The sequence below is a fragment of the Myotis davidii genome, unplaced genomic scaffold (assembly GCF_000327345.1).
Source record: "Myotis davidii unplaced genomic scaffold, ASM32734v1 scaffold17, whole genome shotgun sequence".
NCBI classification, from domain to species: domain Eukaryota; kingdom Metazoa; phylum Chordata; class Mammalia; order Chiroptera; family Vespertilionidae; genus Myotis; species Myotis davidii.
Window position 1 is genome coordinate 1,583,898 of NW_006288624.1, and position 16,305 is coordinate 1,600,202.

The 16,305-nt window shown below is 39.8% G+C and overlaps 1 protein-coding gene across 6 annotated transcripts in view; it reads right to left on the reverse strand.

Annotated features, from left to right (window-relative positions):
* Nucleotides 1-16,305, reverse strand: part of SIPA1L1 (signal-induced proliferation-associated 1 like 1) — a 339,956-nt gene that overhangs the window by 304,815 nt on the left and 18,836 nt on the right. For all 6 annotated transcript variants that reach the window (XM_015562016.1, XM_006760733.2, XM_006760732.2 and 3 more), the window contains exon 2: nt 377-471. The gene's annotated coding sequence lies outside the window, so the exon portion shown is untranslated. The remainder of the gene's footprint in view (nt 1-376; nt 472-16,305) is intronic.

Below are 16,305 nucleotides of genomic sequence, written 5' to 3' on the forward strand. Positions count from 1 at the left end.
ATATATGTGTTTTCCGATGGTCTTAGGCAACCCCTGTGAAAGGGTCGTTCGACCCCCAAAGGGGTCGCAACCCACAGGTTGAGAACCGCTGCATTAGAGGAAAGGATGATTTCCTTCTCCTAAAAGGAACAAAAACTTATAGTTTTACAAGCCACTTTAAATGGGCATGAATATGTTTTAACTGCCACCACATATAGCTTCTCTAAATATTCCATGTAGCCAACCCCATTGACACCTCTTAGGGAATCCCGAACAGGTAAAAACCTGTCTGGAAAATTCAATGTGCCACCTATACATGTGAAAGGGGGCAAGGGTAACTCTAGAATTCTGCCAAAGTAGCTGTGTATTGTTAATATAAAGAAAATTAGATCCTTACCTGAAAGTATAGTCCTTTTGATCTACCTCTGACATAAAAATCTTGGAAATTAGGTTACAGTCAGTACTACAGGAGATTCCAATTTCAAACTGAACCTGTGGATTGAAAAGAGGAAAATAATTAATTTGAAATAATGCCCAATGAAGATAAAAACATCAATCTGATCAAAGATGAAATTTCCTACACTTGTTGAAGCCAAATGGTTTCTGCAGGAAACCTGTTTTCTGTGACTCAAATCCAAAAGGGAAAATGTGGGTGGCTCTTCCTGTCTTACCACCAAGAGTCAGCCAATTGGCTGGTGAAGTTTTCACACAACGGAAGCTCAAACTCTAGCCTTCCATCTGCTCCAATACTGTCACACCTTAGCGAAATGAAAGAGGAATAAAGGCTTTCTTCAGGCTCACAGTAAGTCTTTAATGGAATACCTTGGCTTATTCTATCTGAGCAAAGTGCCAAGTTCTTCAAAACTTCAAATCCAGACGATGTGAAAAATAATGAGAGCAAAATCACAAAATAATTCAGGGACTTGAGAACTATCTCTGACTTTGGAGCTATGATTTATGAAAAATGACAAGTGAATCTCTCTTGGGTGCTAAGCGACAATAGCAGCGTAACTGTGGAGCAGGGGCTTCCTGCCCAGCCATCTTACCCAGACTGCACTTCTTCCCCACCAAAGTCACTCACCATTTGCCAAGACGTGCCTTCCAACACATACCATATATGAACTGCTAAACACAACTCTGCCAGGCTGGGGTAAGAATTCAATAATTCAATAGGGTATTTCTGCATCTCCACCTAGAGCTAAGTAAACTGGCTGGTGTGATACAGACTTAACTGAAAACACACACAACAGTATGCACGCCTTCCAGAAGAAAAAGAGCACGGGTATGTGATACTAGCATGGTAAAACAATCTGTATAGTAAGTTCTCAATTAACGTCACCAATAGGTTCTACAGCTTCAAGTGAAATGACATATAATATGACCAATTTTGCCACAAATAAAATTTAAGTTTCTAGGCATCTCATCAACATTATAATGAGACATTATGTGCCTGCTATACACACATCTGCCAAAGGCCTCCTATAATTTACACCTACAACCAAAAAAATAATCTGCAAGCACAAGGCAATAAAAACTCAGAAGGCTACTTCCAACAGTAATACTGGGACTCCAAGTGGCAAACTGCTCAGGGTTAGCAACTGTCGATTACCTAAACATTGCAGGCCCAATTTGAAAATTCCTCATGTCTTAGAGGTTGTCTCAAAATGCTAAGAGTCTCATATAAAAGGACCTTTTGAGAGCCACCAGGGACTGCTAGGCAAGTTCTCGCCTGGTTTCTCTGGTAGTCACGCAGGAAACTCACTGACCAGACGAAAGCAAGGGGTACTGGCTCCCAAAATCTTCACCTCCAGGGAACTATTTTGTGTGGAGACAATGAAACCTGAAATAACACACAACTGTTTAAATTTTAGAAACTATGTGAATGGAGGCACTAAGCAGATCATGAACAAATACAGATCATAAGCTTTTAGAGTTGGAAAAAACCTCAGTATCCCATTTACGACAGTAAAACCCTCATTTACAAGCAATATTAAGTCAGGATCTCCTGACTGCCAGCTTAGTGTTCTTCCTATGATGCCCTGCTTTCTAATCAATTGTGGAAACAGTATTTTGGAACACATAAAAATAAAGTCATAATTCAGTGGCATGATAAGTCACACTTAACCATGTATTACAAAAGAAACAATTTACATAAAAGATTACAAAATAAGAACCTTTAGAGCAAGCACGTCAAACTCACAATGAATATTTTGGTTGCCCAGCCAATATAACTATGTAAGAAAAGTTTTAATAAAAATTTCATAACTTAAGTTTTACAATATCCTGTTATACATAATCCTATATAATAAAAGGCTAATATGCAAATTGGCCCAATGGCAGAATAACCACCAGGGGCAGACGCTCAATACAGGGGGAGTGCCACTCAGCCAGAAGCCGGGCTCACGGATGGCTGCAGCAGCACTAAAGATGTCCAAAGATGTTCGAGTGCCGCAGGCCTAAGCCAGCAGTCAGACATCCCCCAAGGGCTCCCGGACTGCAAGAGGTTGCAGGCTGGGCTGAGGGACCCCTCCGAGTCCACAATTTCGTGCACTGAGCCTCTAGTTATTGATAACGAACTACGTTTGCTAAGGACTGATTACTATAATCATGTTGCATTCATTTCCCTTACACACCTTTCACACAGGAGCACCATCTCTCTCCACTAATAAAAGCAGCAATTACTTTAGCAGCCGATTGCCATGTCATTAGTCTTGTACTGATTTGTTTGGTGTGCGCAACAGAAAATATTTTGGTTTTGGAGAACAAGAAAAATAGGTTTATTTGTGTTATACTTATTAAATTTGTACAGTTATTGAGGGTCTGATCAGTTAATGTTCAATAAAAATATTAATTTTTATTAAAATGTACTCTTATTTTATGTTAACGATTACTCATTTACTTCAGCCCTTTGTATTCAGCATGTCTCTATCAAATAAACCTACGTTTCTATGAAAATTGAAGCTTTTGTTTTTTTGCAGCCCACATAAACTTAAACCTTGTTTATTTGGCCCATGTTCGCCTTTGAGTTTGACATGCTTGCAGTATTCCCTGATGGGGAAGTGGTAGGGTGTAGATTGGCTGTCTTTCTCCACACAAGTACGGTCTAACTTCATGGTCAGGGAAAAGAATATACAAATTATCTATACAAATCATTATCTCTCTCTCTGTCTCTGTCTCTGTCTCTTTCTTTCTTTTTAAATCAATCACTTCCAAACTACTGGAAGTGAAAAGATACAAAACAGGGTATCTTAGTTCACTTACACAGAATGTTGAAATGACAGAAAGGGTAATCTTTTCTTCTCAAATTAACATTTAAAATATTTTCTACGTAAGGTATTTTCACTGTACTATCATTAATTCCCTCTAATATAATATTTAACATCAAAAGAGATCATGTAGAATTGTTTCCCTGCTGTAATTTTCTTTAAAACTCTGATTTTTTTTAACCATTCTAAGACAGCCTATGGTGATCTTTCATTCTGTTCATGTCCTCAAGTTCCAAATGACAATTCCTCAATAAGCACATTTTTTGCAAAGAAACAAAACAAAAACAAACAAAAAATACCACATGTTAATACACTTAAAAAGAAAAGTCCATAAATAATTTGTATAGGATGAAATATCTGCATAAATTTTTTAAAAAATTGTTAAGCTCTGGCTGGTTGGCTCAGTGGATAGAGCATCGGCCTGCAGACTGAAGGATCCTGGATTCGATTCTGGTCAAGGGCATATGTGCGGGTTGCAGGCTCAATTCCCAGTGGGGAGCATGCAAGAGGCAGCAGACCAATGATTCTCTCTCATCATTGATGTTTCTATCTCTCTCCCTCTCCCTTCCTCTCTGAAATCAATAAAAATATATTTTAAAAAATTTTAAGCTAAAACATAAATCTCTACACAAATTCGTAATTGTTCCCTGGATTATCTCCAAAGACAGTCTATACACACCTCTCCTAATAAGGATACTTCATTGAAAATTTGTGATAAAAATTAGTACCAACTCTGCCATGAATTAGTTGTGTGATATTAGACAAATCATTTAAGCTTTGGATTAACATCTTCCTAAGACATTAAGTATCACCTTTATTTCCCTTTAAATAATAATGTTAGTCTTTATAAACTACAGTATATCCTAGAACTTATTAGGAGACGACCACCAGCTTCGCTAAATGAACATTTTAAGACACTGTTTACTCTAATTTAATGAACTGTGCCTCCTTGTCTCACGTCTCAGCTTTTCCAACAAAGGTTCAGAATGTACTTTCACATCTGGACGACTCTGCAGAAACCTTTTCCACTCCACAGAGACCTCGGTTCCTCCCACTTCCCTCACCACTGCCTCAGTACCTCATACTCTTAAATCTGTTTTCGTTTTGCCACAATGTCGAAAATGAAAATAAGAAAGTAAATAAATGGAGAAAAATAAAATGAAAAGCTAAGTCATTTGTTTAAAACCAGCACTGTCCAAGTCTATATATGAAAAAGACTGTGTGTGTTTTTATCATTTTGTAATCTAGATTTTAATAGCTAAAGAATGTGTTCCACTGATAATATCTGAAAATCTTATGATTTTTTTCATCTGAATCCAAGTTCCTTGTTTATTGCCAAAAAAAAAGGCAAGGAGATTCCAGAACACTACTTATTTTCTTTACATTCCAACTGATGATTCTGCCATCCCCAATGAGTTCATGAATAAAATAATAACTAGGGTTCAGAATCTGTCTTTTTACTAATAGGAATCCTAAAGAATATCTGCTTTTGCCAAGTTCATTCATTCAACATATATTTATTGAATATCTACTATAGGGCCAGTACTATTTATTCTTCATGCTCAGGATACACAAACTGAGAAAAATCTGCCTTTATGGAGCTAATAGCCTGGAAGAGACACCATAAGCAATCAACATAATATACAAACTATGTTATGTAATGTTAGGAAGGATATGTGCTATCAAAAAGAAAAAGGTCAGAATGGCAGAAAAAAGGGGTTCGGAATGAATGGAGTAAAGGTGGATTGCAATCTTAAATAGACTATGTCAGGTACGGTGCACTGCAAAGACAGCTCTGAGCAAAGACTTGGCGATGACAAATTAGACAGACCAAAGTTTCCTAGTAATTCTGACCTTATACTAAATATGCAAGTAATAACGAATGCCTTATCCAGAGCTGTATATGAGCAAATTTATGAACTGCCCAGAAGAATAAACAGAAGAGAGCTGTTTATAAACACCCTTCATTTTTGTAGTTTGGTGTACCAAGTGAAACTTACATCTTCAATTAGGCGTCCCCTGCCCCCCAAGTGTGGTTTTGAACAAAAGTCATACTTCTGTGATTCATTTTCCTTAAAACTCAAGAATAAATTTCCAAGTATTCAGTGAACACATACAAGCACACCAATGTCATCCAACCAACATCAGCCCCTGGAGACAACCCGACTACTTACATCAGGACTTCAATGTAAAAATTCACCCCCTGGGCTTAAGTTTCCCTCAACTATAAAATCAGGGGCCTAAACCATGTGATGTCCAGTCTCTCCCACCAAAGAGTAATTTTGAACAAAATTCTTACTTCTGTGATTCATTTTCCTTAAAACTCAAGAACAAATTTCCAAGTATTCACTTGATACTTAAAAGTTTTATTATTTCAAATAGGTGTTGTAATGGCCATTTGTTATTCAAGAGGCCCATAATCTTTGGCCCATTTTCCAAGTAGAATTTAAAAATGAAAACAAATAAATAAATCGGGGATGGGAGGATTATGTTTCCTGCTTCCCCACCCTTTAGTACGGGGAGACTTGTGAGCTATGTTCTGCCAACCAGACACACCACAGAGGACTCCTTAAGAATGGAGTTAGCTGGAGAAAGAAGCAAGGTGGCAGAGTGTGTGGCATCCATTCTGCTGGCAGACAAAAGTGAAGGGATTCTGGCTCTGGCTTCTCGATTTGGAGCATCCCCACCCAAGCAGGGGCAGCAGCTCCTTGGAGAGCCAGTTCCACAGTGCAACACAGGCCCCCACAGTGCAGAACTGGCCCCCGCAGTACAGAACTGACCCCACAGTGCAGAATGGGCCCCCACAGTACAGAACTGACCCCCACAGAGCATCATTGCCCCCCCTCAGTGCAGAACTGGCCCCCACAGTGCAGAACTGGCCCCCAAAGTGCAGAACTGGCTACCATTCCCAGAAACTCAGCCTACAGTCTCTTTCTTCAGCCCTCCTAATGATTGCTAAGCTACCTATTCCCTTTAATAAGTCCTGTTGTGCTTACTCTAGCTACACTAGATCTTAGTATCTGTAACTAAAAACCTTGACCGATTCACCAAGCACATATTCCTTTCATTGTTTCACATAAAAGAGCTGAGACTGAAAGAAACAAGTGACACAGAACATTCTGCTATAAGTCAAGAGTTTTGTTTCGAGCCAGGGCTCAAGTCCACAATCAACACTCACAACCTCTCCTTATATGTACTTTCTCATAAATTTCATCACTTCTGCCATGCACGGAGAAGAAAATGATTTTTACCTAACTAATTTTCTATCAATAAAGAGTGTGATGATAGTAAGTTGGCAAGATTTTGAGAACAGAATACAATAAACATCCTCCTTTTTACCAGCTCGAGTTTGTGGAGAATCCTGCAGTGTTAGGTAGCACAGAACCTTCCCAAACTGCAGACAAGGTGATCTAATGCTGTGTTTGAATGCCAGAATGATCAGTGCTCCGTGCCAAGGCACAACTTGATTCACAAAGCAGCGATGAACTTTTCACTTATTTTCTCCCATCCCTCAGGGCAAGACAGTCAAGTTAAAACCACAGACACATCAGGTAACTAAAATATGACACTATTACCTAATGCCAAAAGCAGACTGGAAATGCAGAGGAATATGCATGTTAAAGTTCTCTTCTTGGTAGAAAGACATTAAGTCCCATAAAACCAGTTGGCAAGGATGGGAAAGTTGTTAGTAACACTGTTCTTTAACATGGTCACAGAGTTTTACAAAGGATATTTGATATCTTTGAGTAATCAAATTACTCATTATGAAACTGCACAAGATATTTCCCAGGTAATACTCAAAGGCAACACTTTCACATAAGAGATCACTTACACACTTCTGAGGCCTTCTAATGACACTGATTCTCACTGAGAAGGCGTCCCAATGCTCTGCCAAATAGAAGATGGTATCCAATTCAAAGGAAAGCACCAGTACGCCTCAACGGAGATTCAAAACAAGTCTGCTTGTTCGTGCCAACCAAGCTATGGGTCACGGACACTCCTCTCCACCTTTGTTACTACAGTACCACTTCCCGCTCCTGCTGCCCCACATGGCTTTTACCAAATACTTTGTAGTTACACTTAGCTGTAACACTGGGGGCAGGGGGTAGGGGGGTGGTATACCCAAAGGTTAAAACATAGCTGTATTTGTCCCTAAGGACAAGGCAAATCAATTTGCTAAAGAAAACTGGGAGCTTAGCTACTTCAACACAAAATTTTAGAAACAGTAATTTCATAGAGCCCAATAGCAAAGAAGATACTAAGATGAGTGTCAGCCTTACTATGATTGCACGTGTACCATATGTGCTTTTAGGAGGCATCTGGCTCTCTTTTTTTTAAGAGATGAAGTATTTCTGGGCTAGAAATGACACATGGCCTATTCTGACCATGTTTTTTATGGTTTCTCATATTTAGACTCTAACCTCAATCAGTCTTACTGCAACTTTCAGGACAGATATGATGCTCATTTATTAATAGTATCAAAATCAAAGGATATATACATAATGCTACAGACCAGTGATTCCCAAAGCTGGTCTACAAAACAACATCAGCATCTGTGGGTCTTCAGAGAAATGAGAAAAAAAGAAAAAAGAAAAAAAAAACACTTGTTCATGAGTATTTCAGAAAGCTAAATTTATTCAATTTAAAGGATTGCCTTTTATTCTGAGGTTATGTTCTTCCCATCTTTTTTCATTTATTTTATTATTTTGGTATTCAAATGGCCTTTCTTTAAAAAATGCTAAAAAACTATTTTGATTACATGCATAAAATGCAAAGGTTTGGCTATACTTAACTCCGGATCTTCTTTACCTTTCCTGTCTCCCATGTCCCAACTTCCCTCCACCTAACGCCATTCTTGACTCCTCTTGTTCACAGCACTCCCAGACCTTAAGCATAACCTGTCAGCCGTACTCTCAAAATGTGTCCATATTCAACCACTCTCACCATCACAGTGAAGATCTAGAACATTTCCATTACTCAAAAAGTGGAATCAAGTGGCCAGTAAACATGAAAAGGTGCTCAATTGCATTAGTCTTCAGGGAAATGCAAGTTAAAGCCGCAATGGAATATTTCTACACACCTGCCAGAACAGCTAAAGTCAAATGGCAGGCAATACCGAGTGTTGCCAAGAATGTGGAGCTGTCATATATTGCTGATGGCTATGTAAACTGATACAACCACTTTGGAAAACTGTTTCTCGGTGTCTACTAAAGTGAATATACACATACCACATGACCCGGCAAGTCCACTCCTAATTATAGCCCCTGTAGATGTCTTTACCAGAAAGACATACACAGGGATGTTCATGGCAGCATTAAATAAATCAACAGCAAATACGTGCAAGAACATGAATGAACCTCACAAACACAATGTTGAGGGAAAGAAGCTAGAAACGAACGAATATATTATGCATGATCACGTTCATATAAAGTTCACAAAATGACCCAAAAAACTAAGCTATCGTGTTAGTAGTTGAGGTGTAATGCTTTGACTGGAGGGTGGGAACCAGACCTTCTGAGGGGCTAGCAATATCTGTTTCTTAATCTGAGTCTGATTATACAGTGTAGTCACTTTGTGAAAATTAATCCCACTATATCTGTGCTTTCTGCACTTTCCTATATGTTTGTAAAAACTAACGTATGGTGTTAGAAGTCAAAGAGTGGTTACTTCTGAGGAAAAAGGAGGGTTAGTGATCACAAAGAGACAACTGAGAGCTTCTGAGGGGCTGTGAATGTTCTCTACATGTATTCATTTCCTGATCATTTATTTAAGCTGTATATTTATGATTTGTGCATTTGATGTGTATTATAATTTTAAAGTTTTTTTTAAATAACTGTGGTAATTTCACATTTTTCCCTATCAGCTATAGATCATCCTAGGAATAACCTCAATAAGCATTTGTAGCCATAGCCTACACTTTTGTTCCATGCTTATTACGTGCCCTTTTCTCTTTTGTGCACCACTTAAAATCTGGCTTCCTAAGAAAGTAAAGAGATGCCATGGCCTGATGGCTCAGTTTGATGGAGTGTCCCGTACACCAAACGGTGACAGGTTCAATCCCCAGTCAGGGTGCATATAGGAAGCAACTGATCCATGTTTCTCTCTCTCTCTCTCCTTCTTTCTCTCCCTCTAAAAATCAATGAAAACATATTCTAGGGTGAAGATTTAAAAAAAAAAAAGGAAAAGACAACACAGAACAGGAGCAAATGTTTGCAAATCACTTATCTGATAAAAGATTTGTACACTCAATAATAAAAAGACAATGTTTTAGTAAGAAGAGGCTCTAAACAGACATTTCTCCAAAGAAGACATATAAATAACCGATAAACAACGAAAAGAGGCTCAACATCATTAGTCATTAAAGAAATGCAAATCAGCAGATGGGAGGGAGGTTACTGGGAATGGATAAAAAGGGGAAGGCATTAAGATGTGCAAATTGCCATTATAAAATCAGTCAAGGGGAAGTAAAGTACTGCATAGGGAATATAGTCAATACTATTGTAAGAACCATGTATGGTGTCAGATGAGAAGTAGATTGCTTCATAGGTTATATAAATGTCTAACCACTATATTGTACATCTGAACTAATATAATATGTCAACTGTAACTTGAAATAAATTAAAGAAGAAATAATTTATTTTAAAATTTATTTTATTAAAAAGCAAATGCAAATCAAATGAAATACCACAATGAGATACCGCTTCACACGCATTAGGCTAGCTAAAAGAAAAGGCCAGCTCAGCAGCAAGTGTTGGGAAGGATGTGGACGAACTGAAAGCTTCATACACTGCTTGCTAGTGGGGTTGAGAAAGCGGACTGCTACTTTGGAAAAGAGTCTGGCAGTTTATCAAAAGGTTAAACATAACCCTAACCGGTTTGCTCAGTGGATAGAGCGTTGGCCTGCGGACTGAAGGGTCCCAGGTTCGATTCCAGTCAAGGGCATGTATTGGTTGCAGGCACATCCCCAGTTGGGGGTGGGCAGGAGGCAGCTGATCAATGTTTCTCTCTCATCGATGTTTCTAACTCTCTATCCCTCTCCCTTCCTCTCTGTAAAAAAAAATTAATAAAATATATATATTTTTTAAAAAGGTTAGAGTTACTACATAAGCCAGCAATTCCATTCATAGATATATTCCCAAGAGAAATGAAACACGTGCACACAAAGACTTACACATGAATAGAGGCATTATTCTTAATACCCAAAAAGTGAAAACAATCCAAATGTCCATCCAAATGTCATAAATCAATTAACAAAATGTTATATATCCATACAATGGAATATTACTCAGCAATAAGAATTAAGAACTGATACATGCTCACAAAAGACCACATATTACATGATTCCATTTACATGAAACACCCAAAATAGGCAAATCTATGCAGACAGAAAGTACATTAATGGTTGCTTAAGTCTGAGGGGAGGGGAAGGGGAAGTGAGAGCTAAAAGACATGAGTTTCTTTCTGAGGTGATGAGGATGTTCTAAAATTGACTGTGGTGATAGTTGTACATAGCTGTGAATGCACTAAAAACCATGGAACTCTGTACATTTTAAATGGGCTAATTCTATGGCATGTGAATCATATATCAATAAAGCTACTTTTTAAAAACCTGGCTTCTTCTGCAATGGCCCTAAATAGCAATCTGCCGTCCTCAGAAGCGGGCCCCATTTTTGCTCATTAGTGTGATTAGAATCCTAGTCACAACTTTTGTTTCTTAAAGTTTTCCATCCATCTAGATGAAATCATATCCCTTTTCGTAGTTCTGCTGGCCTTGGAGGTACACTGCATTTTCTCTGAACTTTGTGAAATCTCTTTCTAAAATTCTAGGCCCTAAGACTCTCTTCCATCATGAAGAAACATCACGATGAAAAAGCCACTTTGACCCAAATTCTCGGCATGAATCAGTCACAATTTCCACTTTCTACCTTCTAAAACTGGAATTACAAATAAGCCAGATGTCTCCATTTACAGGGTTGTGACTTCCACAAATACATAGGGAGTTGAAATGCACCACTGACAAACTACCTTATTCCTGCACCAGCTTTGAACTTACACACATTTATTCAGGGATGAGTTCAAGATTAGGCTGTGGGAATACAAAGTTGCAAAAGACGGAGCCCTGGCCTTCAAGGTCTAATGGAAGGAGCAAACACAGAAAAATAATTTTAATACAATTTGGCAAAGCTCCCCCAGCTTCCCTCTACCTTGGTATTTAAAAAATAAATTGTAATTTTCTGTTATTCATCTGTCAACTTGGTTGCTCTCATGAGGATGGATGGTCCCTTTGGGTCTCAAGACTAACTGCCCTGAACATAGGAGAGCTTCCAACAAACTGTGACTTGAACTGTGTGTGAATGAAAAAGCATGTATGCCAGGAGAACCAAGTATCTCCCACAGAAGTACCCATCCTGCCCCCTTAATCTCTGCTCACTGTTACAAACCCCAGCCACACCAGGTCATAGGTCAGTCCTTGCTGAGGCTGGCGGGTAGCAAATTAAAACAGGAAAATACCCAAATTGATTCTTCCCACTGCTCCCTTCCCTCTTCCCCATCTTAGCTCTTGGCTTTCGTAGCCCTAGCCTTCCTCCATCAGACACCCAGGGAAAATATTAAAGACTAGAGGCCCAGTGCACGAATTCGTGCACAGATAGGGTCCGGCTGGCCCGCCCCGATCAGGGCGAATCAGGTCTGGGCCAGCTGGTGGGAGGGACCCTGGGTGGTGGGCAGGCCAGCCCTGCCCCTGGTCAAACTCCCAGTGGAACTTCAAGTCTAGGGGACAATTTGCATATTAGCCTTTTATTATATAGGATGACCTCACAAAGACGGCTACCCCAGAGATGGGATTTTCCTATATATGCAGATGAACCTTATTTTACAAATCCAAGAACCCATTATTATAACCCAAATGAAGTTGATCTCTCAGTCAGAGTCCTTAAAAATCCAAGGGAAGAGAATAGGAAACCAGAGGAGCAGGGAGGCTTGTAAGAAGGAAGGATGGGTGGTTGACACCTATTGTGCGTGTGCTGCCAAACAACTAACATCCTACAAGCTCCCATCTACTGGCACTGAATCCAAACTGTGAGAAGGGTGTCATGTACATTGTCTCATTTCATGGTGACAATAACCTTGTGAATTAAGCATCATCACTGTCTTTGCCTTAAAAACTAAGAAAACCCTACCCAGTTTAGCTCAGGGGATAGAGCGTCAGCCTGTGGACCAAAGGGTCCTGGGTTCGATTCCTGTTGAGGGCATGTACCTGGGTTGGGTTGCAGGCTCCTCCCAGGCCCACACCCTAGTCAGGGCCCGTGCAGGAGGCAAATCAATCAATGTGTTTCTTTCACATTGATATTACTGTCTTTTCCTGTCTTCCACTCTCTAAAAATCAATGGAAAAATATCCTAAGGTAAGAATTAAAATAAATAAATAAATAAATAAGACAGAAATTAACGAATTACCTGAGGTCACACTGGTAGGATGGAACCCAGGTCTCTGGTCCCAAGCCTGCCAATTATTATGTAACCCAGATAAGCAACTGAGCCTCTGAATCTATTTTCTAACTTTAAACTAGAAAAATGAGGAAAATCACACTGGCCAGCGTAGCTCAGTTGGTTAGAGTGTCATCCCAATATGCTAAGGTTGTGGGTTTGATCCCTGGTCAGGGCACATACAAGAATGAGCCAATGAATGCATAAATATGTGGAACAACAAATCAGTGTTTCTTTCTCTCCCCCCCCCCCTCCTCTCCTCTTCTCTCCTCTCTTTCTCTCTCTCTCAAAAAAATAAAAATAAAAAATAAAAATAAAAAATGAAAGAAAAATGAGGAAAATCCCTTCCTCAAATGTAATGAAATTAAATGAGACAATATATCAAAATAAACAGTGCTAGTACCTTACAGATTCTCAAAAATAAAGTTGTTTCTTTTCTTGCTTCTCCTGCTATGAACTCTCTTAGCCTTAACCCATGGTCATGCAGTGGACACACTGTAATTTGTAAATCATCTCTCACATCCTGTCCTAAAGGGCAGGCTCTGTCTTACGCATCTAGAATAGATTAAAACAAAATTAATGTTTGAGAAAAGCATTTGGAATGCCAACTACCATTTTACAAAGTTTTAGAACACAACACACTTGTAATTCAGGAACTATGCGCAGAGAAATCTAAGGTCGACACTGCTGCTGGGGTTTCTCCCCAAAGTTTTCTTTCTGAGAAATCCCAGAAACCTTCCCTCAGGCTGCTGTGTTTGATGTCATAGTCCCCCACAGAGCAAACACTGCTGTTTTCCGGGGGCCTCATGCCTCCTCCCAACAAATTCCACCTTAAAGCCCTTTTTACTGGACAGAGCTCTATGATTTGCTTATTCTTAGAAGCCATTTTTAAAAGACAGGACACATGAAAAAACAATGGTGATGGTATTACTTGGGTGGTAGAAGGATGGATGACTTTTTTCTTCTTCCTCAGACTTTCTTATATCTTCCAAACTTTCCACAAAGCCTTATGCAATGTGTTCATAATAATAATAAAAAGTAGACAATACATTTAAATTTCATTCATCTCCTGTTAGCCATGTTTTCCTCAATTCTTCCCAAGTTCCCTGGAGAGCTGGACGCATTCTTGAGAAGAGAACTGCTAAACTTTCTGCACAGCACTCAACACAGTCCCTGATCCATAGCAGGTGCCTGGCACAAAACAGCTCAGTAAGTCTTTGCTAGGTGAATGATGAATATGCAGGTAATACTTAGAAACAGACTTTGCCGACGGATGGTGGGTGGACCAAGGTGAAATGTGGCATGCCCTTAATGGACTTAGATTATTGCAATTATATATCATTATTAAAAAGAGAGCTTTCAAATAATCAAAGCAGTTAAACATGAAAGACTACAACCTGAAGACAAGGTGAACCTCTCAAGGTGATTTGTGGCTGCAGTGGTCAGTCAAGGACAGGCCAGTGAACAGGCCTAAGGTCCTTGCGCATCTTGCTGTAATGAGGGCACCCAGAACTGAATTCCTTAAATAGCCTCTGAGCTCTCTGCCCCATTTAGAAGGCACATCGTGGCCCTGGTCAGCCACCAAAACTTAACAATACTTCTAAAGATTAATCTTTGTTCTTAAGATTAAATAATAAGCCTAAATCCTACAGCAAATGGGGGATTAAGATAAAACCACCCCAGCCATGTTATTACACCACCAACAATCTTTATCTAATAAACCAAAGCAGAAAATCTTGAGGATTTATTTAACAGGAAAGAGAAATCTCAAATATGTGGTTTGCAGAAATGACCTACACATAAAGCTTAAAGAAGGGTACAATAAATTCAATAAACCTATAAGGCCCACAATTCATTAGAAAAGTTAAGTAAGTAAAAAATGTTCTTCTTTTTCACCATGATCTTAGTTAACTAGGTTAACTTTTACTAGTGACTTTGATACCATTGTAATTAGCTAGTTATTAATAATTAGAGGCCCGGTGCATGAAATTCATGCATGGGGGGGTGGGGAAGGTCCCCTCAGCCCAACCTGAGCCTTTTCGCAGTCCGGGACCCCTGGGGGGATGTCCAACTGCTGGCTTAGGCCTGCTTCACCTGCTCACTGCTCCATACTGCTTGGCTTGCTGCTCCGTAGCGCTGCTGCAGAGGCAGGAGAGGCTCCCACTACTGCCACTGTGTCCACCAGCCGTGAGCCTGGCTTCTGCCTGAGTAGCGCTCTCCCTGTGGGAGCACACTGACCACCAGAGGACAGCTCCTGCATTGAGTGTCTGCCCCCTGGTTGTCAGTGTGCATCATAATGACTGATCATTCCACCGGTTATTCCGCCAGTCATTCCGCCGCTCGGTCGATTTGCATATTAGGCTTTTATTATATAGCTTAGAAAAGGAGCAAAGGGGGAAGCCAGATATTATAGGCATGTCATTTGGGCAACTTCACCAGGAAGCTGCAATTTCATACTCCCCAGGTAACCACCAGCCCATTCCCCACAGATCACTGGTGTAAGGAGTCCAACAAAGGATATAGTTACATGCACAGTGAAGTTGGGGTGACTATCGGAGGTGTCTGTCAGTGAAGCTGGGGTGACTACAGAAGGTGTCTTTCACAGGCTTGCATTAGTTCCACTCAGTCTGCTCAATGTCTCTGGGCCAAAATGAATAGAACCAATGCAAGCCCGTGAAAATATGGGGATACATAATCCCCCAAAGGAGTTCACTCTCTTGGCTCATGGGGCTTTCTTGTTCCTGTTTCTTTGTTCCCTCCACGCCACGTGGCCATGCGGACCCCTCATGCAAAGGACTGATGGACTGCAAATGGGAACACAAACTAAACTAGCCTGATGCTGGACTGGACCTGGCTCCAGCATGAGTGACAACTCTGGACACTGACTCTGATTCTAGCTCTGCTAAAGTCACTTCTTCTTTGGGGGAACAAAGGCAAATGGGACCTCGGAAACTCAGGGGTTTGAGTCCACTGGAATAAAGCTTTCTACAATACTGGATACTCCCATGTGAGTCTCAGAAAATTCTTTTTCTGGGGATATCACAAGAAGCCCACAGCAGGGATAAGGATCTCTCTACACTTATAACAACTTCCATTCTGTTTGATGAATTCAGTGCTTCCTAGACCACAATTGATTGCCAAGATTGATCTTATACCTGTTTTTGTATTTTTAATTAACTTCAGTTCATCAACTTCTCTTTTAAAACCTATATATTTCTAATATGCTTCCAGACTCTTAAGATACTTATTTCAAAATAGAGCAGAGGCAGACTTCATGACAGCATGATCATATTAGGGCCATAACAGGAAGTCAATGATAAGATAACTTCACCACAGAATCCATGCTGCAAGATGAGAAAGAATTCCATCAAGAATATAAATTTCTCATTGGCCCGAACCAATATGCTCAATTAATATTTGACAAAGGAGGCAAGAACATACAATAGAGCCAAGATAGTCTCTTCAATAAATGGTGTTGGGAAAATTGGACAGATATATGCAAGAAAATGAAACTAGACCACCAACTTACACCATACACAAAAATAAACTCAAAATGGATAAAGGACTTAAATGTA